We start from the raw sequence: 22,150 nt of genomic DNA, 5'->3' as shown, positions 1-22,150 counted from the left end.
AGGTTAACTCTGATTTCTCTTAATAGGTAGTGTGTAATGGCAGGCTATGTGACAACAAGGTTTGGTGTATGGGGTTGCGGGCTAGGACATGACACAGGCCTAGATCAGGCCTAAAATTATTGAACTCAATATCAAGTTGAGGGGGTTGCAGGATGCCCAAGTGGAAAGTGAGGTGTTGTTCTTCCAGCTTGCACTGATCTTTGCTGAAACACTGCAGCAAGCCTGAGACAGAGATGATGGTCAGGGAATAGGGTGGTCTGTTAAAGTGGATGGCAACTGGACGCTAAGGGTTTTTTTGCAGACAGAATTCTGGTGTTTTATGAAGTGGTCACCCAGGCTACTTTCCCCAATGTACAGACCACCTCATTCTGAACAGCAAATGCAGTAGACTGGATTGTGTGAAGTGCAGATAAAGTGCTGCTTCAACTGGAAGGTATGTTTGGGCCCTTGGCTACAGAGAAGGGAGGGGGAAAATGGGTAGGTGTTACACCTTTTGCAGTTGTGGCAGAAGGTGCTGCAGGGACATGGGGGGTGTTGGGAGTGAAGGAAGAGTGAATGAGGGTGCCCCAAAGGGAATAGTCCCTGCAGAAGGCAGACAAGGAAGGGGTGGTATCTGGTGTGGCATCAGTGGTAGCTGATGATCTTCTGGATGTGGATGCTGATGCTGATGGGATGGTACGAGAACCCTATCGCTGTTGCGGGAGGGAAGAGAGGGGGTGAGGGCGGAAGTATGGGAGATGGGTCGGACCTAGTTGAGAGCCCTGTCGACAACAATGCTGGAGAATCCTCAGTTAAGGAATAAGGTGGACATTTCAGAGGCTCCCTTGTTGAAGTTGGTCTCATCAGAACATATGCAATGGAGAAGGAGGAGCTGAGAGAATGGAATAGAGTTTTTACAGGAAGCAGAATGTGAGGATGTATATTCCACATGGCTGTGGGAGTCAATGTGTTTATAGTAGATATTTGTAGCTAATGTACCCCCAGAAATGGAAATGGAGATGTCGAGGAAAGGAAAGGAGTCAGAGAAAGACTAGGTGAAAGTGAGGGCAGAGTGGAAGTTGGAAGCAAAATCGATGATCTTTTCCAATTCCAGAGGAGAGAGGAAAACCGCACCAATTATATCATTTATATATTTGGGAAAAGGTTGTGAGTGAGGGCCGAGATAGGACTGGAACAAGGAACGTTCCATAAAACCCACAAAGAGACAGGCATAACTGAAGCCCACGTAAGTACCCATGGCCATCCTCTGATCTGAAGAAAATAGAGGAGTTAAAAGAGAAGTTGTTCAGGGTGAGGACAAACTCAGCCAAAATAAGGAGGGTGGTGGTGGGTGGGGGCGGTTCAGGTCTTTGCTCCAGGAATAAGTAGAAAGCCCTGAGACCATCCTGCTGGGGGATGTGTGTGTAAAGGGATTGCACATCCAGTGTAAAGTGGAGGTGGCTGGAGCCTGCAAACTGGAAATTCTGAAACTGGCGTAAAACATCAGAAATATAATGGATATAAGTGGGCTTGGACTGGACTGGGGAGAAAAGAGCGAGTCAAGGTAGAAAGAGAAGAGTTCTGTGGCAGCAGGAGCAGTCAGAAACAATGGATCTTCCTAGGCAGTCCTGTTTGTCGACTTCTGGAAGGAAGGAAATGACGTCAGAGACCATAGTTGATACAATTCGCAGATGCCGGTGTTGGACTGGGGTGTACAAAGTTAAAAAACACACAACACCAGGTTATAGTCCAACAGATTTAATTGGAAGGAAACTAGCTTTCGGAGCGACGCTCCTTCATCAGGTGATTGTCAACCACCTGATGAAGGAGCGTCGCTCCAAAAGCCAGTGTGCTTCCAATTAAACCTGTTGGACTATAACCTGGTGTGTGATTTTAAACATAGTTGATACAATTGCCTGAAATTCCATGGTGGGGTCATGGTCCAGGCGAGGTAGGAGGTGCTATCCGAGAACTGGTGCTCAGCCTCTGCAACGTAGAGGTCAATACGCCAGACTACAACAACACCACCCTTATCTGCAGGCCTATTAACAAAGGCAGGGTTGGATAGAAGTGCATGGAGTGTAATCAGTTCGGAGAAAGACAAGTTGAATTGGGTGAGGTGGGGGAGTGGGCAGAGAAATTGAGGTGATTGATGTCACATTGACAGTTCTCAATGAGCAGATCATGTGCAAGTAAAAGGCCAGAGGGAGGGGTCCAAGTGGAGGGAATGTGTTGGAGCTGGGTGAAGAGGTCTGTGGGAAGGGGAGAGGACATTTGTCCATTCCTTTCTCTGTTCAACTGTTCCTCTCTTTCTTTGGGCTCTATCCCACACATCATTTACACCTTCCCCCTACCCCATCTTCTGCACAAAAACCAACATTTTCCTGTTGGTTAGCCAATCCTCTATCCAAGTAATAGGATACTCCTAACCATGTGATCTTACATAGTGCATAAAAAGTGTGTGTGCAATCTTAGCAAATGTGTTCTCATTTGCTACATTTATTGTATATTACATTTACAGGATCACAGTTATACATTTTGCTTGTTACATCTTCAAAGAATTCTAGCAAATTAGTCAAACATGATTTACTCTTCATAAACCCATACTGATTCTGATGGATAACATTTTGACTTTCCAAATGTCCTGTTGCGACTTTCTTAAAAATGGATATGGACAATTTCCCAATGACAGATGTTAAACTAACTAGTTTATAGTTTCCTACTTTCTACTTGGCTTTTTGTATGCTTCCAAGTCACTGGAACCTTTCTAGCGTAAAGAGAATTTTGGAATATTAGAAACAATGGATCTATTATCTCTGCTGTCATTTGTTTTCAGACATTAGCTATTCTCTTCCTTTTTATATACTTATAGAAACCTTTGATATCTGCTCTTATAGTTTGAACTAGTTTTTTTTTTCATAATTTGTCATGCTAAAGTTAATGCTTTCCACTGGAGGATGAGACTGGAAATTAATAGTAGGAAACACAGAAATGGTCGAGATATTAAATCAGTGCTTTGCCTTAGTTTTCCCAGTGGAAAACACTAGTACCTTGCTCTTTTTATTACTTTGTTAGTGGCACTTTGATGATCCTTAAAATTTTCCAAAACTTCCAGTCTGCCACTCACCTTTGCAATATGCTATGCCTTTTTTTTGACTTTATGTTATCTTTAACTTCCTTGCTTAGCCATGGATTTTCTTTTGTCTCCCACCTACTATCTTTGTCATAGCAAAGGACCCTCCAGGGAAAGACCTTTAAGCAGTTCCATCAAATCCATAATTTAAAATTTCAATACCAGAAATTAATAGACATTATATATTCTTCATGAAAACAAAAGCAATGCCCTGAAATTATTTTTGACCAAAAATGTAATCTCATCTCATAGTTCAGGTAAGAGCTTATTCATGTGCTTAGATGTGATGTGAACCATGTAATTGAACTGTCGCTTTCTAATCATTCCCATATATTTAAAGTTCCCTGATACAAAATCAGAAATTTAAGGAAAACTCAGCACGTCTGGCAGCATTGAGAGAGAAAGCAGAGTTAACTTTTCAGGTCCAGTGAACCTTCTTTTGAATGTTTCCTGATTATGAACAAGGAGGCATATGAACAAAAGCAATGTAGATGCTGGAGATCTCAAATAAAGGATCATATCAGATTCAGGACGTTAATTTTGTTTCTCTCTCCACAGATGCTGCCAGATTTGCTTTGTTCCTCACTTTGTACAAATCTGTGCCACGCATAAAAATAAACAACAGTCATCATACTGCTCCTCCACAAAATGAGAACTCAAAGCTTCTACACAACCGTAACTTGTATTTGTCTATTATGCCTTCAATGTAGGAAAACATTCCAGTGTATTTCACTGGAGCATGACAAAACAAAGATGTCATGTTGAGATTGTACATTTCGTTGCTGAAGCCTCTTCTGGAGTACTGTGCACAGTTCTGGTTGCCCTGCTATAAGAAGGATATTATTAAATTAGAGAGGGTACAGAAATGATTTACTAGGATTTTGCGGGAAATGGAAAGTTTGAGTTATAAAAAAAAATGCTGGGACACTTTACTGAAGGCTGAGGGATGACCTTATACAGGTTTCTAAAAGCATGAGAGCCGGAGATAAGGTGAAAAATAAGGGTCTTTTCCTTAGGGTGGAGGAGTTCAAAACTATGGGACATATTTTTAAAGTGAAAGGGGAAATATTTAAAAAGAATATGAGCGGCAACTTTTGTTACACAGAAATTGGTTCGTATGTAGAATGAATCACCAGAGGAAGTGGCGGATGCAGGTACAGTTAGAACATTTAAAAGACATTTGGATGAGTACATGAATAGGAAAGGTTTGGAGTGATATGACCCAAATGCAGGCAAGTGGGACAAGTTTGTTTTAGCAACATGGCAGGCATGGACTAGTTGGACCAAAGGGTCTGTTTCCATGCTGTATGACTCTATGACTAAAATATGACAAAGTCACATAGAATTATATTGGGTTGCATTTCCCTGAGGAGCTAAGAACAGAAACAGAGACAAATGGAGCCCAAATATACCAATGCCAACTGGCGTGCCAGTTTCCTGATGCTGGAAATTATTGCTAAGGCAGATCCACGGTCAGCAGGATTGCACACCATTTGAATTTAGTGACTAAGAGAAAGTGAGGACTGCAGACGCTGGAGAGTCAATTGAAAAGTGTGACACCAAAAAAAGCACAGCAGGACAGACAGCATCAAAGGAGCAAGAAAGTTGACATTTCAGGCATTCCTAATGAATGGTCTCCTGCTCCTCAGATGCTACCTGACCTGCTGTGCTTTTCCTAAAACCACGCTTTTGAACATATGAATTGAGCAATCAATTTAGTTCATTAACTCTGGTTATCAAGATTATTAAAAGATCACTATTCAGAAATCTCTGGATATTCCAGCTGAAATGTTTTGGATGTGAACATAGGAGGTATGGTTAGTAAGTTTGCAGATGACACCAAATTTGGAGGTGTAGTGGACAGCAAAGAAGGCTACCTCAGATTACAACAGGATCTTTATCAGATGGGCCAGTGGGCTGAGGTGTGGTGGAGGAGTTTAATTTAGATAAATGTGAGGTGCTGCATTTTGGAAAGGCAAATCAGGGCAGGACTTATACAATTAATGGTAAAGTCCTGGGGAATGTTGCTGAACAAAGAGACCATGGAGTGTAGGTTCATAGTTTCTTGAAAGTGGAATCACACGTCAGTAGGCGTTTGGTATGCTTGCCTTTATTGGTCAGTGTATTGAGCAAAAGAGTTGGGAGGTCATGTTGCAGTTGTACAGGACATCGGTTAAGCTACTTTTGGAATACTGCAAACATTCTGGTCTCCCTGTTATAGGAAGTTAAAAACCACACAACACCAGGTGATTGTCCAACAGGTTTATTTGAAATCACTAGCTTTCGAAGCACTGCTTCTTCATCAGATAGTAGCCAGCGCTTCGAAAGCTGGTGATTCCAAATAAACCTGTTGGACTATAACCTGGTGTTGTGTGATTTTTAATTTGTCCAACCCAGCCCAACACCGTCTTCTCCAAATAATGCTACAGGAAGGGTTCAGAAAAGATTTACAATAATGTTGCCAGGGTTGGAGGGTTTGAGCTATAGGGAGAGGCTGAATAGACTAGGGCTATTTCTCTGGAGCATTAGAAGCTGAGGGGTGACCTTGTAGAGGTTTATAAAATCTTGAGGGGCAGGAATAGGGTGAATAGACAAGTTCTTTTCCCCAGGTTAGTGGAGGGCATAGACTTAAGGGGAGAGGAGAAAGGTTTGAAAGGGATCTAAGGGGCAATCTTTTCACACAGAGGGTGGTGTGTGTTTGGAATGAGCTGTCAGACAAAGTGGTGGAGGCTGGTACAATTACAAAATTTTAAACACAGCTGGATGGACATATGAACGGGAAATGTTCAGAGGGATATGGGCCAAACGCTGGCAAATGGGACTAGGTTATTTTAAGATATCTGGCCAGTATGGATGAGTTAGAGCGAAGGGTCTGTTTCCATGCTGTACATCTCTAATACTCTATGACCTGCAAAGCGTCCCAATGAAGTTTAAGTTCTTGAAGAGAGGAAACCAGCAGAAAGACCAATGAGAGGGGGATTGGGGTGGGGTGGTTCAGAGAAATTCTCCAAGCCTAAAGGACCTTCCTGTCTCTTTGGATTTTTGCGCATGAAGCCAAAGATTGCTTTGTAGAATCAATGCATTTCACCTCTTCCAGACGCTAAATTGACTTTTATTTAAAGTTTAACTAAGCATTGTCAACAGTACACCTCCATGTTGAAGGACGTAATCAGTTACTCATGTTTTACTGCAGTGTGCTAGTCTTTCCAAGCTAGAAGGTCTCTAAATGCCCCTCCATCTGCTCCTAACATAACTAAGGCAGCAGCTTGGTAAAAATCCTAAAGGTCAATTTTTTTCCCACACACCAAGGACAGATTTGGGGTCTGAAGAAAGTCAACGGTCCTACTTCCCATATCTGGAGGGAAATACATGTCAGTCAAAAAGAAGCATCCCAAACGACGAATTCAAGGTGGAGAACCAAAAAAGGTATGGAGATCTTAATGCTAAGCCAATCAGAGGTATAGCCACCAATGGTGGAGTCATAGAAAATCCTCAGTATTTAATGGAAATGAGGAAGACCAACTCAACTGAAGGTTAATTCATCATCCTAAAATTCTTCTATATGCTGCTTTAGTTGAGGTATTAATTTATCATTTCAAGCCTGTTGTGTCTCTGCGGAAACAAGGAGGAATTTCATATGCATGGTTTTGAAAAGTTGGCTTATTATTTGTTCTGCAAATACTTTACTCCCTTTCCAAGGATATTAGACTGTCATAAGTACAGGACCAAAGTTTAAAGAACTTGAGTTTCTCAGCATTTCTATTAGTCAACAGTGCAAGGAGGTGATTTTCGTGTTCCTTTGTGGGAAATGGGCATCATTAGCAAAACTGACATTTATTCTCTATTCCTTGTTGCTCTTGAAACAATTGACTTGCTTGGGCATTGCAGAAGACAACTATAAGTCAACTGCATTGCTGAGTGTCTGGATTCACTGACCAGACTGGCTAAGGATGGTGGATTTCCTTCCCTTAAAGTAAACTGATAAAGCAATCAATATATGATATTATCAATGTATGATAGCTTTTATAGTCACTATAATGGGATTTTTTAAAATCAAGAATTATGCATTAAATATAAATTCCGATAGGTGGTTTAACGGGATTTGAACTCATCACCCCAGAAGACGAGGCTGGTCCTTTGGATCACTCATCCAATGAACTCATCATTTCTTCCTAAAAGAAGAAACTCCCTCAGCTATTTTAAGTAGGAAGAGGTTGCATCCTATTGACTTTTATTTTGTTTAATGTATGCATTCTTCACAGGGTAAATGCAGGAAGGATTTTCCTGATGATTGGGAATTCCAGAACCTGGGATCACCGTCTAAGAAAACAAGGATGGGTCACTTTGGACTAAGTTTAGAAGAAATTTCTTCATCCAGAGAATGGTGATCCTGTGGATTTATTGCCACAAAAGCAGTTAAGTAAAGCATTTAATATTTTCAAAAATGAGATAATGTTCTTAGAGCTTAAAGGAATCAAAGGGTACGAGAATAAAGCAGGAACAAAATAATGAGTTGGAGGACCAGCCATAGTTATTTGAATGGCAGAGCAGACTTGAAGAGCCAAATGACCTACACCTTGCATGCTTAAACTTTTCAAAACAAGTCCTCTACAAGATGGTCTCACATCACTTCTCTAACCAAAACAAACAGTGAATTGGTTATAGACTTTTTAGTTCACCTGAAGCAAAACAACAAGTTGCATTAACATAAACAATCCATTCTAATAATCCTGTTAAAAGCCCAATATCAAAAATGCTAACCTGGAGATTAACAGAGAGAGAAAGAAAGGCAGGGGTGAAATATTTTCTAACAAGAAAATATTTTCAAAGCTCCATATCTCAACCTAAAGTAGTTGCAGTAATTACTGTTGACAGTTAAAACTTTAAAATTAGCACAGAAAAAAAACACTTCAAATGCTGAATCAGAATGAAAAACACAAATCAACTTGGAATTGCAGCCTGACTGGACCAAAAGAGAGGAGAGGAAAGACAGTTTAACCATCTGAGAATGCATGTCTGTTCAAGAAAACCAAGATTTGATGTTTCCCCTTCACAAATGCTGACTGGACTTTTGTATATTTCAGTTTTTTCTTGTAAACAAGTTGTTGTCAGATAGAATTTATTAGTAGGCAATCTGTCTGAATTTTTTTGTCATTATAGAAAGAATGCAGTTATCCATTTCCTTTCAACTTTAGTGTGTGCAGTCTTGTACACCCTGGTATATGTGATTGTGCAGCACTTTTCTAACACCTGCTACTATTTCACATCCCAAAACATTATAAAACTGTCAATCTCAAAAGGATTACACTTCTGAGCATCAGACTTACTTCTGTTTTCAAAAAGCCAAAATAATAATTTGCAGTTGAATCTACAGAAATAATAAACACAAATAGGGATTTGTTCATGTCAAAAAACAACTTCTCCAGTGGTCTTGTATGCTCTCGCTATCCTGATCTCCCTCCTTCTCAGCCCAACCGCTAACATTTCAAATTTAAATCTTTGCCAGAAGCCTGCAGGTTGTTTGAAATCAATAACTGGTAATTTACACAAGTCATACAGAAACAGACACCATGGACCCAATATTACTTTGCTATCATGGAAACTCAATAAATTCCATTTCATTTACAGTATAACCTTGATTATATTAATATAAATAAACTACTTTTGCTCAAATTATGCAAGCATTTTTAATACATAATATTTTTATAAAGTAATAGGAACCACACTGAGCTACTGCACTAATTCTAAATACATGTGGTCTTGAGTAAGGTCTTAACTTGGTTGCCTGAAACTATTTTTTGTACTAAATAAAAACTGAATAATAGAAGAATTTAGGAAGTTCATACAAAATACCATCTTAAATCATATGATGACCCCAGCAACACCATGCAGTTGCAAGAAATATCAAATTTTATTGCAATTATATTTCACTTTTCTATTCCTATAACGTGGGCACCACTGGCAAAGCTTCATTTATAGCCAAACTCTGGTTGGTCTAGGGAAAATCTAATAGTGATAAAATGTCACTTTGAATCACATCAGGTCAGTCATAATAATTCTCACTATTATGTTTTAAATCAAAGACCTTTTTCTTTACAATTTAATGCAGTGTGAGCATTGAGGGCCTATCAGATGTATGCACTTACTCTAAGTCAGACTGAGTAGTGTGGCAGCTAAATCTGGTGGATTTTGTTTTGGTAGCCAAAACATCAGCATAGAGATTAGATTACTTACAGTGTGGAAACAGGCCCTTCAGCCCAACAAGTCCACATTGACCCGCCGAAGCGCAACCCACCCATACCCCTACATTTACCCCTTACCTAACACTACGGGGAATTTAGCATGGCCAATTCACCTGACCTGCACATCTTTGGACTGTGGGAGGAAACCGGAGCACCCGGATGAAGATATAACCTGCCACAGTAAGATTTGAGCACACCACCTCTGGTTTACTGGTCCACTGGTACAAAAAGCCCCATCTAAACACCATGAAAATATGTAGCTCCAAACTGAAATGTAGGCCCATTCATTAAAACAACTAATTAATGATAATTTGTAGGTTCAGGAAACGTTTGATTTGCCTAAAGCTTTCAAAGTGAAAATACTGGAACCAACATGGGATAAGATCCATCTTGGCTTTCCCTTGCTATTTTTAGCACGTCTTAGGAAGTCAATTTAAATCCCACTTAAAATATACTGACTTTTCTTAGTGCATTGATTGGACATCACAAATAATAGGATTATTGCTTTGACATTGTTAGTCTCAAGTTACAGTATTTAGAAACTGGTGGATGAATGCCTTAACCTCAAACTGGGTATTAAGGTTTAATTAAAATGTAAACTCTCCCTAATGCTATCACACATCCTTTTGATCAGTTTCAATCTCAGAAGAGCTCATTCCAATTAATTCAGATTTTTCAAAAAAATGTGAAAAAAAAGATGGTGAATACAATGAATATGACATTTTAGTATTTCATATTCACAGTATTTGACATGTAATCATTATGGCAGAGAAAATGGCCATTCAGTTCATCAAATCCATGGTAGGCATGTTTCCTTTATTTATCCCATATGCAGAGAGGAGTCATACGACAAAACAACTAGTGTCAACAATTAATTTAGTGATTATTGCACGAATATATGAAAACAATATGGCAACAGCACACCTCATCTCCCAACATGCTTGCCTGGAGTGCCAGATTGAATTTACCTTTATAAATAAATGATGTAGTTTTTCAATCATATCATCCAATATGCAATTCTTTCACACAGTTTGATTTCCTAGTCCTAAATTGGATATTTCAGCCTTAACATCAGTGATTATACCTTTAGTTTTTCAAACACCCGTCTAGTCCAGTATGCCGGGTAAGAATATAAAAAGTAGGACGAATAGGGCTTATGGCCCCTTAAGCCTGCCCTGCCCTTCAACAATGAAGTCTCAATGCTTCTTTCACGCCAGCTCAGCAAACTGTGAACTCCCTGATATTTCAAAAATCTTCCTCCTCATTAAATACTTTCATTAATCTAGGCTTCACAACTCTCAGGGGCAGATAATTCCAGACATTCACTACCCCCTGGGAGAAGAAATACCTTCATATCTCCATTTAAATGGTTTACTCTGCATCCTTTGAATAACGTTCAAAGCCTAAATATCCTTACTCAAGTACAGGGCCAAATTGTACACAGTACTCCAGCTGTGGCTTCGCCAACATCTGTACAGTTGTACAATGCTTTTTTATTTTTAAACTATAAGGGGAGGTGATGGACTAGTGGCATTGTTGCTAGATTATTAATCCAGAGACCCTGGGAGTGGGCCAGGTGTGTGGGTTCAAAACCCGGAAATTTGAGTTCAATTGAGAAAAGACAAGAATTCGGAGTCTGATGATGACCAGGAATCGATTGTTGGAAAAACCCATCTGGTTTACCAATATCCTTTACGGGAGGAAACTGCATGCTTATCTGGTCTGGCCTACACACAGCAATGTGCTTGACTCTTAACTGCTTTCTGGCATGAGTAATAAATGCTGGTCTAGCCAGCGATACTCTCCTCCCATGAATGAATAAAAAAAAATCCAGACCCACATCAATAAGGGTCAAAATTCTATTTGTCTTCTTAATTATTTGTGGCACCTGCATGCTAATTATTTTGTATTTCATGCAGAAGAACATCCAAATGCTACACATATTTGAGTTACTATTACCTTTTGACTCTCCCTACCAATGTGCATGACCTTACATTTCCCTGCATTGAACACCTTCAGCCAGGTATTTCCCCACTCACTCAACCAATTTGACCCCCTTGCAGATTACTGACCATAAGGCCATAAGATATAGGAGCAGAATTAGGCCATTAGGCCCATCAAGTCTGCTCCACCTTTCAATCATGGCTAATATGTTTCTCAACCTCATTCTCCTAATTTATCAAGTACCTATCTATCTCAGTGACTTGGCCTACACAGCCTTCTGTGGCAATGAGTTCCACAGATTCATCACCCTCAGACTGGAGAAATGTGCCCTCATCTCAGTTCTTAAAAGATTGTCTCTTCAAATTGAGGCTTCACTCAGCTTCTCATCTCTGTTACTATTGGAAGCATGCTTTCGACATCCACTCGAGCATCTCAGGATTCTGAGAATTTCAATGAGATCTCCTTATCTTTCTCAACTCCACTGAGTGTAGACCCAGACTCCTCAACCTATCAAATGCCACATCCTTCATTCCCGGGATCATTCTTGGGTAAGCCTCCTCTGGACATCCTTCCTTAGATATGGAGTTCAAAACTGCTCACAATATACTAAATATGGTCTGACTGTAGAAATAGATCATAACCCTACCTGTAACAGGCAGACATGCATATTCAAATAGGTAGCAATAATCAAGAATCTAAGATGAACACTTCTTTGCTTGTGGAGTTCAAATGACACGTTCTAAAATCATTTAGAATTATTACAGACATTATCAGGGTACACGTGTCTGTGACTTTCCAATTATTTCTAGAAAATTTATTTTTAATTATTGCAGTTTTCTCCTCCACTTCACATCTCCATTGAATAAAAAGACTCTTGAACAAGATTCCATTAGTACCAGGATTGTGCGCCTTCAGTCTTGAGTTTATGCATTTAAAGTTGGAAAGCTAATAGCTAGGTTAACTTGCAAATCTGAGCATAAATGTTGTGTAAACCTGACAGCCACTCTGGTAAGTTCCAGCTGGATCACCAGAAACTAACTGAGCAAAAGGATGGTGGCCAATTTTGAATGAGTGCTTAAAAAAAGGAGTTGTTTCAGCGCAGTAGTAGTGTCAAAGAGTGTGCCGCTGGAAAAGCACAGTGGTCAGGCAGCCTCCAAGGAGCAGGAGAGTTGACATTTTGAGCATCAGTTCTTCATCAGGAATAAGGGGGTGGCTCAAGGGGGTTGAGAGATAAATGAAAGGGGGGTGGGGCTGGGGAAAGTAGACACTGCCCAGTGGCCGAACGTAGTAAACAACCCCAACGCCCTGTGGCCAAACACTTTATCTTCCCCTCCCACTCCGCCAAAGATAGACAAGTCCTGGGCCTCCTCTACTGCCAAACTCTAGCTACCCAACGCCTGTAGGAAGAAGGCCCCACCTTCTGCTTTGGCATCCTCCAACCACATGAGATCAAAGTGGATTTCACCAGTTTCCTCATTTCCCCTCCCCCTCCCTTATCCCAGATCCAACCTTCCAACTCAGCACTGCCCTCTTGAACTGCCTGACCGGGTCACCTTCGTTCTCACCTATCCACTCCATCCTCTTCTCCGAACTATCACCTTCACCCCCACTCTCATCCATCTATCGCATTCCCAGCTACCTTCCCCCCAGCCCCACCTCCTCCCATTTATCTCTCAGCCACTTTGGGCCACCCCCTCATTCTTGATGAAGTGCTTATGCTCAAAACGTTAACTCCCCTACTCCTCAGATGCTGCCTGGCTGGCTGTGCTTTTTCAGCACCACACTCTTCGACTCTGATCTCCAGCATGTGCAGTCCTCACTTTCTCCTAGTTGATTCTAACCTTACTGCAAAGCCTCTTCCAAGGATGCCTACTTTGAAGAAGTTCTCCTCCTCCCAGTACAAGGATCTAAGTGAGTCTCTCTCTCTCAATGCACATCCCAGGTTGTCTCCTCTGCCTTGAAATTCTTCATCCATGTTCTGAAGCAGACCCACTATCACAGCCACATGTCCTTCCTCAGCACTTGCTGACAGTACCAACTGATACCATATGGACTCCAACTACATTCAGATCATCACAATTTGGATCTGACCAGGACAACTAGTACCTACTGCAAATCCAAAGCCTCCAAAAACGGTTCTCCCTCTGGATCCTCTGCTCCACACTTGCAGGCATGTGCTGCCACCTACTCTCCTTGCAGTCAGCCCTCTCCCAGCTCAAGGCCACACTCTCCCAGACTTGCCATGCAGCCACTCCAGCCACCATCACCACAGTAAATGATGACATCACTTTTGCCCCCACCACCCCACAGTCTGCAGCCACTGCCAACTATGCCACCTCCATGATCGCCATCAAGACAACTGCTTCAGTGATCATTGCCAAGACAACCACCTCCACAATCACCGGCAAGACAACGCTACCATAACCATCATGACGTCTACCTGGCAAATCACATCCGCCCCCGTAATGGTCACCGCCTCAGTCACTTTCGCCCCCACCGTGTCACTCACCGGAACACCATCGATGACATCACAACTGTCACGTGTTACATCACTTCCACCCCTGCAGATGCCAACGAAGGCACTGCTTCCAACTCCCGACCCCCAGGGTAAACATCACTTCTGTTGGTGATGTCACCCACGATCCCATAATCACACCCACTCCAGAGACAGTGTCCATCCCCAATCCCAACTCCAGCCCCACACCAGGTCCTAACTCCTAGCCCTGCTCTATTTTTACCGTTCCCCAGACCTCCCCTACACTGAAGATGAATAATCAGTCCTCAGTAAAGGCCTCACCTTCATCACCCTATACTCCCGGATCAATGAATTCAACACAAGTTGCGACACTGAACTTTTCTTCCGCCACCTCCGCTTCCGTGCTTACCTTTTCCAATCAGGACTCCGGCCCTCCATGAGGACCCCTTCTCCCGCCTCCAACACACCCCACCCACCTGGAAACCCCATGCTGGTCCGTTACCCACCCTCAATCACTTCATTTCCAACTGTCACTGTGACACTGACCGCCTCAACCTGTTCACCCCTCCTCACCCACTCCACCCTCTCAATGTGCAGCCCTCCACTCTCTTTGTTCCAACCCCAACCTCACCATCAAACCAGCAGATGGTGGGGGTGGGGGGGGGGTGGGAAAACACTGGTAGTTTGGCCTACTGACCTCTACACTGCTGAAACCAGGTGCCAACACACAGACACCTCCTCCTACTGCCCCCTCAACAATGATCTCACCTCCAATCACCAAACCATCATCACCCAGACCGTCCACAACCTCATCACCTCAGGGGATCTCTTACCAACAGCCTCCAACCTCAGAGTCAACCTCATGAGCACCGTTCACCCTGAACTCAAGTTCACCTGGACCATCTCGATTACTTCCCTCCACTTCCTGGACCTCTCCATCTCCATTTCCGGCGACTGACTCAACATGCCAACATCTACTTCAAAACCAGTGAACCCCACAGCTACCTGGACGATACCTCCTCTCACCTGCTCCTGTAAAAATGCAATCCCTTATTCCCAATTCTTCCACCACCATCTCATTTATTCCCAGGAGAATCAAATCCACCACAGAACATCCTAGATGGCCTCCTTTTTCAAAAGACTGCAATTTCCACTCCCACATGGTCAACGATGCCCTCCAACACATCTCCTCCACTTCCCGCACCTCCACCCTGGAATCCCACCCCTCTAATCACAACAATGACAGTTCCCCCAATCCTCACCTTCCACCCCACCAACTACTGGATACATCGCAGCATCCTCTGCCATTTCCGCCACCTACAAACAGATCCCACCACTGGGGATATATTTCCCTTCCCACACCATCTGCATTCTGGAGAGACCATTCCCTCTGCAGCTCTCTTATTAGGTCCACACCCTCCACCAACCCACACTCCATTCCCAGCACCTTCCACTGCCACCACAAGAAGTGCAAAGCCTGCGCCCACATCTCCCTCTCACCTCTGTCCAAGGCCCCAAAGGATTCTTCCACATCCAAAAGAGATTTACCTGTACTTCCACACACTTCATCTAATGTGTCCATTGCTGTCGATGTGGTCTCCTTTACGCTGGGGAGACAGGACACCAACTTGCGGAATGTTTCAGGGAACATCTCTGGGACACACGCACTAAAACAACCCAACTGCCCTGTGGCCGAACACATTAACTCCCCCTCCCACTCCGCCAAGGACATACAAGTGCTGGGCCTCCTCCACTGCCAAACTCTAGCCACCTGACGCCTGGAGGAAGAACACTTCATCTTCCACCTTGGCACCCTCCGACCACACGGGATCAATGTGGATTTCACCAGTTCCCTCATTTCCCCTCCACCCACCGTATCCCAGATTCAACCTTCCAACTTGGCACTGTCCTCTTGAACTGTCCTACCTGTCCATTTTACCACCTATCCATTCCAACCTCCTCTCCGACCTATCACCTTCACACCCACCTTCATCTACCTATTGCATTCCCAACTTTCCAGCCCCACCACCATCCCATTTATCTCTCAGCCCCCTTGGGCCACCCTTCATTCTTGATGAAGAGGTTATGCTCGAAATGTTGACTCTCCTGTTCCTCAGATGCTGTCTGACCAACCGTGCTTTTCCAGCACCACACTCTTTGACTCTGATCTCCAGCATCTGCAGTCCTTGTTTTGTCGACAGTAGTAGTGTCCCTATTTCTGAGCCAGGAGATCTGAGTTCAAGTCCCACCTGCTCCAAAGGTGAGAGCTAACATCTCCAAACAAGTTGAAAGCAAGAAAATCAACAAGTTTGCAAATGAATAACTCTGTTGTCAATTAAGATTATATCAGCTATATCTGTCCATTAAAATAAACATCTGATTTTAGAGTATTGTATCTATTTTCCACATAAGATTGCATAAGGTTGCTCACATTTACTTAATGATCCATTTACAAAATGGAACAGAATGAATATGTTATCTACATTTTTTAAATGAAGTACAATCAGAGAATAGCTTCATTGATTCTAAAAATATAGTTATCCCACGCAGAGAACAAAATGATAACATATATAACAGTAAATGAAATCATATGCAGCCTATCGCCTTGTGGTACCCAAAGTTACAAATAATCACATTTTCAGAAACAAGTACCACAGCTGACATCAAGTGGAATTTTCCAAACTTTCATATATTGCTAGGCACATTCAATTGCAAACTATAGCGCTGTCGTGAATGATGTAGCATCCAGAGTAATTCATGTTTACATACACATATAATATAGCTCTTAATTTTTTTCCAAATAATATAATAACATAACAGCTCCCAAGTGGAATGACCAAGGCATGTTGCATTCTCTCAGCTTTGCAGCATTTCATATTTTCAGGTTGAGGCTAGTTAATCTTATTTGCAGCATACAAGGCAAAGCAGGGAGCAAACACCAACATTGGTTGTGGCTTTACAGAAATGTTAATAATCATGAATTAATTTATCATATGACATTTTATACTGTATAATACCAGACGATAACTTTAACATTTCACTCAATTACCATAATAAAGGATCTCCACATTCTAGCTGAGTTGTATTTACCAGGACACGAACACAGGTTTTGTACTTGATTTACTGGTATTATTAACATGGCTGTAATAGCAATCCTGTCCAAGAAGCCTAAACAATTACTCCAATATATTGCTGCAATTTGCACCCTCTCATTTCCAGCTTAGGTTTATTGCTTTCTTGAGTCTTCAATTTACTCGTGTTATTCTCCTTTCCTTGTCAGACAAGTAAATAAATTAAATGCCCTCCACAACCAAATTTCTTTTTCAAATTCAACAGACGAATGACAGTCTTCAAAAGGAGATCAGGCAGATGATAGCTTGAGGGGAAGGAATGGGAAAATGTTTTATTTATCGTAGCAACAGGCATAATAGTCTAATCATCAAAGAAATCATCAAGAGGATAAAAGAATTGCTCAAGATGCATGTTCTTGATAAGCAAAAGTACAAATGAATAAACTTCTGTCTGACCTAAAGACATTCTAAAGCACTTCTCAAATCATGAATTAGCCTTGAAGCACAAAGAAATTCCAAAAGCAAATATAAAGCATTGATCTATCATTTTGTATTTGGTGGTGTTGGTTGATTGATTATTTTAACCTTAACATCAGAAGACTGTTCATGACCAGCAAGCAGACATACAGAACCTCTGTTTACTTTCTTAGTGGAAACACTGCAAAAGCAAAAACACCAAACATACTGGAAATATGAAATTAAAGCAGAAAATTCTGGAAATATTTGGCAGATTTACAGCATCTGTGGAAAGCAAAAAACAGTTCAGTTCAATGGCCTTGCATCATAAAGGGGAATATTGGAGATGCAAAAGGTTTTAAAACAAGTATAGAGTCAGTGATGGAAGAGTGTTGGGAAAAGCTGCAAGAGAAGATCTACGATAAGTTAAGAGGCATGAGAGATTCAATAACAAAACGACTAATGGTGCAAGGTAACAAAAAACGGGGAGAGAAGTAAAGGAACAAATTGATGCAAATGGCAAAAGTCATGATCGGCTGCCAAAGAAAAAATGAAACCAATAAAAAAGGAGTTTAGTTAGTATAGATTAGATTACTTACAGTGTGGAAACACGCCCTTCGGCCCAACAAGTCCACACCGACCCTCCGAAGAGCAATGCACCCAGACTCATTCCCCTAACACTATGGGCAATTTAGCATGGCCAAATTTACCTAACCTGCACATTTTTGGACCGTGGGAAGAAAACAGAGCACCCAGAGGAAACCCACGCAGACAGGGGGAGAATGTGCAAACTCCACACAGACAGTTGCCTGAGGCGGGAATTGAACCAAGGTCTCTAACACTGTGAGGCAGCAGTGCTAACCACTGAGCCACCATGCTGCCCACTGCCACCGTGTCGCCCACTCTGTTAACTCTGTTTCTGTCTCCAGAAATAATTGTTCGTATGAAAGTGGGAACTCAGACAGGCAAACAAATAATTTCAAGCCACCACTGTTTTGTAGCACCATTCTGCTCCTCAACCAGTTTCTGAAAGGCTGAATTGGACCTGGAACATCCATCTCAGAAGCAGTTGAAGTAATGTTTAGTCAATCTAAAGCCTAATTAAGGATTAAAATCAGTGGTCAAAGGAATTTCCAATTGAGCTGCAGAACCTCACTGCATCAGGACCAATGTGGTTGCCTAGAATAGGCCTACCAATTATGGTGGACCAGGTGGACAGAACATCATTATCTTTGAAACCTTGCCCCACCTACATGGCTGCACCCACAAGCTGAATTGAAAAGGATTCTCCCTCATCATTATAGTCCTGTCGCTGTTTCAATTATTTTGTTTGAAATATTATGGAAGTGCAGAGAGGATACCTCAATATGGAGGCACCCTCTGCTTCCCTTACATACATCCTTTTCTTTCATTTACCACAGACTGCAATTCCTTCAGTGACCAGTGGTTGTCCAGCCTCAGGTGTTTGTCCAGAATTATTAATTGGACACCAAGTATATCTTCAGGCAACTAATTCTTCAACCTGGTGAAAAGGGCAGTCAAGTTGATGCTCCCATTACAGTGTGGGGTTGGGACACACATTGAAGCAAAATTTCCCAATCCAACCACTACCAGATTGCCACACCAGAGCCAAACGGTCTCCACAACCTCTAAAGGTTATATATTCAATTTTTGATTGAAATTCTCAGTGAAATGAGCAGCCCCCATGTACAAAATTAAATTCTTTCAAAGACAATACTTCTAAAGCATTTTCCTTTAGAAAGAAAGTGTCTAAAAAGGATTAAAACTTCCACTGCAATTCCAGCAGGTCTTTCTGGATCTGTAGCTCAGTTGATCTTTTATTTTACAGAGTGGGAGGTATAGTCGTATAACTGGACAGTCAATGCCATTTGATTTTTCACACAAAGACTTGTGCAATTTTTATATCATCTTGAGACAAGCTACATAATAAGATTTAAAGGAGACTCCAGTGGTCAACAAAAGAGCACAGTGACTCCAGATACCCAAGCTGATATTATATCAATGTCACTTACACAGCACTTACATAAAACTTCAGCAAATTCACCATGGGTAATTTCATGAAACAGTACATCCTGTGAAATTTGACTATTACTGTACAAATTTACACATTTCAAAAAATAGCTGCACTGCTTGGATGCTGGAGTAGTCACTGACCATCTTGCTCACTGTAATCACAGAACTGTTCAGCAAAGTGGTACCTATTGCCCAGAAAGGGTTCTGCATCCATACGTCAACATGTCCTGCTTTCATGTTTGAAATTACTGGTGAGGTAAATGATCAGAATTTTAGTTCATTGGCCAAATTTGAGTTTAATGGAAAACTGAAGTCTTTTGAATCACCACGCAATCTAAGGTTAAGCATCAATGTGTTTACCAATTTGCTTCAATCATCCTTTAAGACCCTGTAATAAACTTATGGCTGACAGCCAAAAGATTTCAGTTTATTATAAATTTCTTCCCTCCTCCCTACCTAAAATATTCTCATGATAGATTTTCTAATCAAATAAGGTTTTAAACAGGAGTGTGGACTGTTCAGTAAGTTTTGAATTCAAGAAAAAAAAAGTGGAATTAAGAGTCTAATGATGACCACGAATCCATTGCCATTTGTCAGAAAAAAACATTTGGTTCACTAATATCCTTTAGGGAGGGAAATTGCCATCCTTACCTGGTCTGGCTTACATGTGACTCCAGATCCACAGCAATGTGGTTGACTCTTAACTGAGCAATTAAGAATGGGCAAGGCATGCTGGCCTAGCCATCAATGCCCTCATCCTGTGATTGAATAAAAAAAAACTAAGGGTAACTTTGTGATAAGTGAAGAGGAGATAACACAAATAACATCATATACAGAAATAAGGGCAATAATGAACAGACAACAAAATGCAGCAGTCACATCCCATAGAGAAACACAGCAAAAAAAGACTATTTGGCTCATTAGTTGATAGCAGCTCTTTATGAATTATCTCTTATTTCAGCTAAATGCATCAACACATTCTATTTAATTCATCTTGGTTCATGTTAAATTATCTGCAATTGTCACCTCAACTATCTGTGGTAGCCAGTTCTACATAAGTACATTGATTCCCAACCACTACTACACCTGGATCGGCATTAAAGTTAAAGACTGAAACAAAGTCTGCAATTTACCTATCTGATGGAATAAAAAATACTGAACAGATTACCATATTAAATAAAAACTACTGCTTATAACATATAAATAGGCTATAGCCACATGTAAACAAAACCATGAACTAAATACATAACTGCTGTTTGAGTTAAATCCTATAATTGTTTTAAATCCATACACACCTATAGGCACAGACAAACAAGAAAACATTGGTGTAACGAGTGTAGGGAAAAGAGAAAACTGGGGGAAAAAATACAGTCTAATGACACTCAATAGACTGATATTCCTTTTTCATTTCTTGACAAGAGGCTAATTATACTAATTTTAAAAAGTCTCTGCATTACTAGATGAAGGCAATAAACCAGAGCATCTAATAAGACAAAATATTAGGTTTTCCTTCAGGCATTTTTAGTGCAGAGAAAACAGACACAGAACCTGCTCATCCAACAGTCTGTAGGCTTCTCACCGTCTATTGTAAAACCCAAAGTTGTCACCTACACAGAAAACGGACAGCTGTTATCAAGCTGATGAATTCAGGTATCCACAACTAATCACATTTTCACAAACAGATCAGCTACCTGTTATCAGTCAAATCACTCTCTGCTCAGCCACACACATCCACCCTCCAATGCTGTGCTAACTTACTTTATGTTCCCTATCACTTGCAAAGGAAAGAGTATAAACACAACTCACAATGAGTTCCAGTAATTCATTTTCAAAAGTGTAGCATTTCTTTCTCTACCGTTTGGTTTTAAAACAGTCCTTAATCTATTTCAGTCCACAATTGAAAATAGAAGAAACCTAAAAATAAAATCCTTACAAAATTCTAACCACTAAAGATGTTTATCCTGAATTTCCTCTTAAACGTATCAGTACCGACTATTTCCCTTTTCTGGCCTATGGTTCGGACTGTCCAACAAGTAGAAATATCTGCTACATGCTTGTCCTATGACACCTTTCCATAATCAGGTCATCCTCCATCTTATCATTTTTAAGAGAACAAATTGCTTAATTCTCTTAGTATTCCTGTTAAAAAACATCTTTCAGCTTTAATATCATTTTTGCAAATCCTTCTAATGCTTCTCCAGTGTATCCTTTTCATAATATAGAAACCAAAACAATGCACTTCACACTAATTGTGACCTAACTAAATGTTCTACAAATGCTTAATACAACTTCTCTGCTTTCAATTTTATCCCTTTACAAATGACGCCCAGTCAAACCAAATTATACATGACTCATCGTATTTACTGAGTTGCATATGCCTGCATGTACATACACAATAACGGAGCAATTGTGAGTGTCTAAATTATTGTGTAGTACCATATTTGGTCTCTCATCTGCTATGTTTTCAAAGAATAGGACAGCTGATGTTAGAGCTAAAGAACAGCTTTAACCAGAGATCCAAGCATCAGTACCTTCATAACTCAGAGACCAAAACCGACAAGACAAAAATTGTGCTGATGTTAAAGGAAATAGCGTAAGAAAAGGGCACAGTAAAGACGATGAAAGAATAGTTGAGCATTCCTGAGCTACTCATTCTCCTTTTTCTTTTGTGAGATCATGAGCAATGTTTGCTAAATCCTTGCTTTGGCATAGATCCTCACTCCACTTTGTTAGTACCTGGTAAGGAGGGATGAATTTTCCCATTCTTACTTAGACCATCACAGAGTTTGGCTTCAGAATTTAGAGAAGATGTATT

The 22,150-nt window shown here is 41.1% G+C and overlaps 1 protein-coding gene across 8 annotated transcripts in view; it reads right to left on the bottom strand.

Moving 5' to 3' along the window:
• Positions 1-22,150, bottom strand: part of disp3 (dispatched RND transporter family member 3) — a 507,963-nt gene that overhangs the window by 451,621 nt on the left and 34,192 nt on the right. For 6 of the 8 annotated variants that reach the window (XM_072586711.1, XM_072586710.1, XM_072586709.1 and 3 more), the window contains exon 2: positions 19,987-20,093. The exons of the other annotated variants lie outside the window; for them this stretch is intronic. The gene's annotated coding sequence lies outside the window, so the exon portion shown is untranslated. The remainder of the gene's footprint in view (positions 1-19,986; positions 20,094-22,150) is intronic. 8 annotated transcript variants of the gene reach the window in all.

Source organism: Chiloscyllium punctatum, chromosome 16 (assembly GCF_047496795.1).
Source record: "Chiloscyllium punctatum isolate Juve2018m chromosome 16, sChiPun1.3, whole genome shotgun sequence".
Lineage (NCBI taxonomy): Eukaryota > Metazoa > Chordata > Chondrichthyes > Orectolobiformes > Hemiscylliidae > Chiloscyllium > Chiloscyllium punctatum.
The sequence above is the reverse complement of the archived record's forward strand: the minus strand, read 5'-3'. Positions and strand labels throughout refer to the sequence as shown.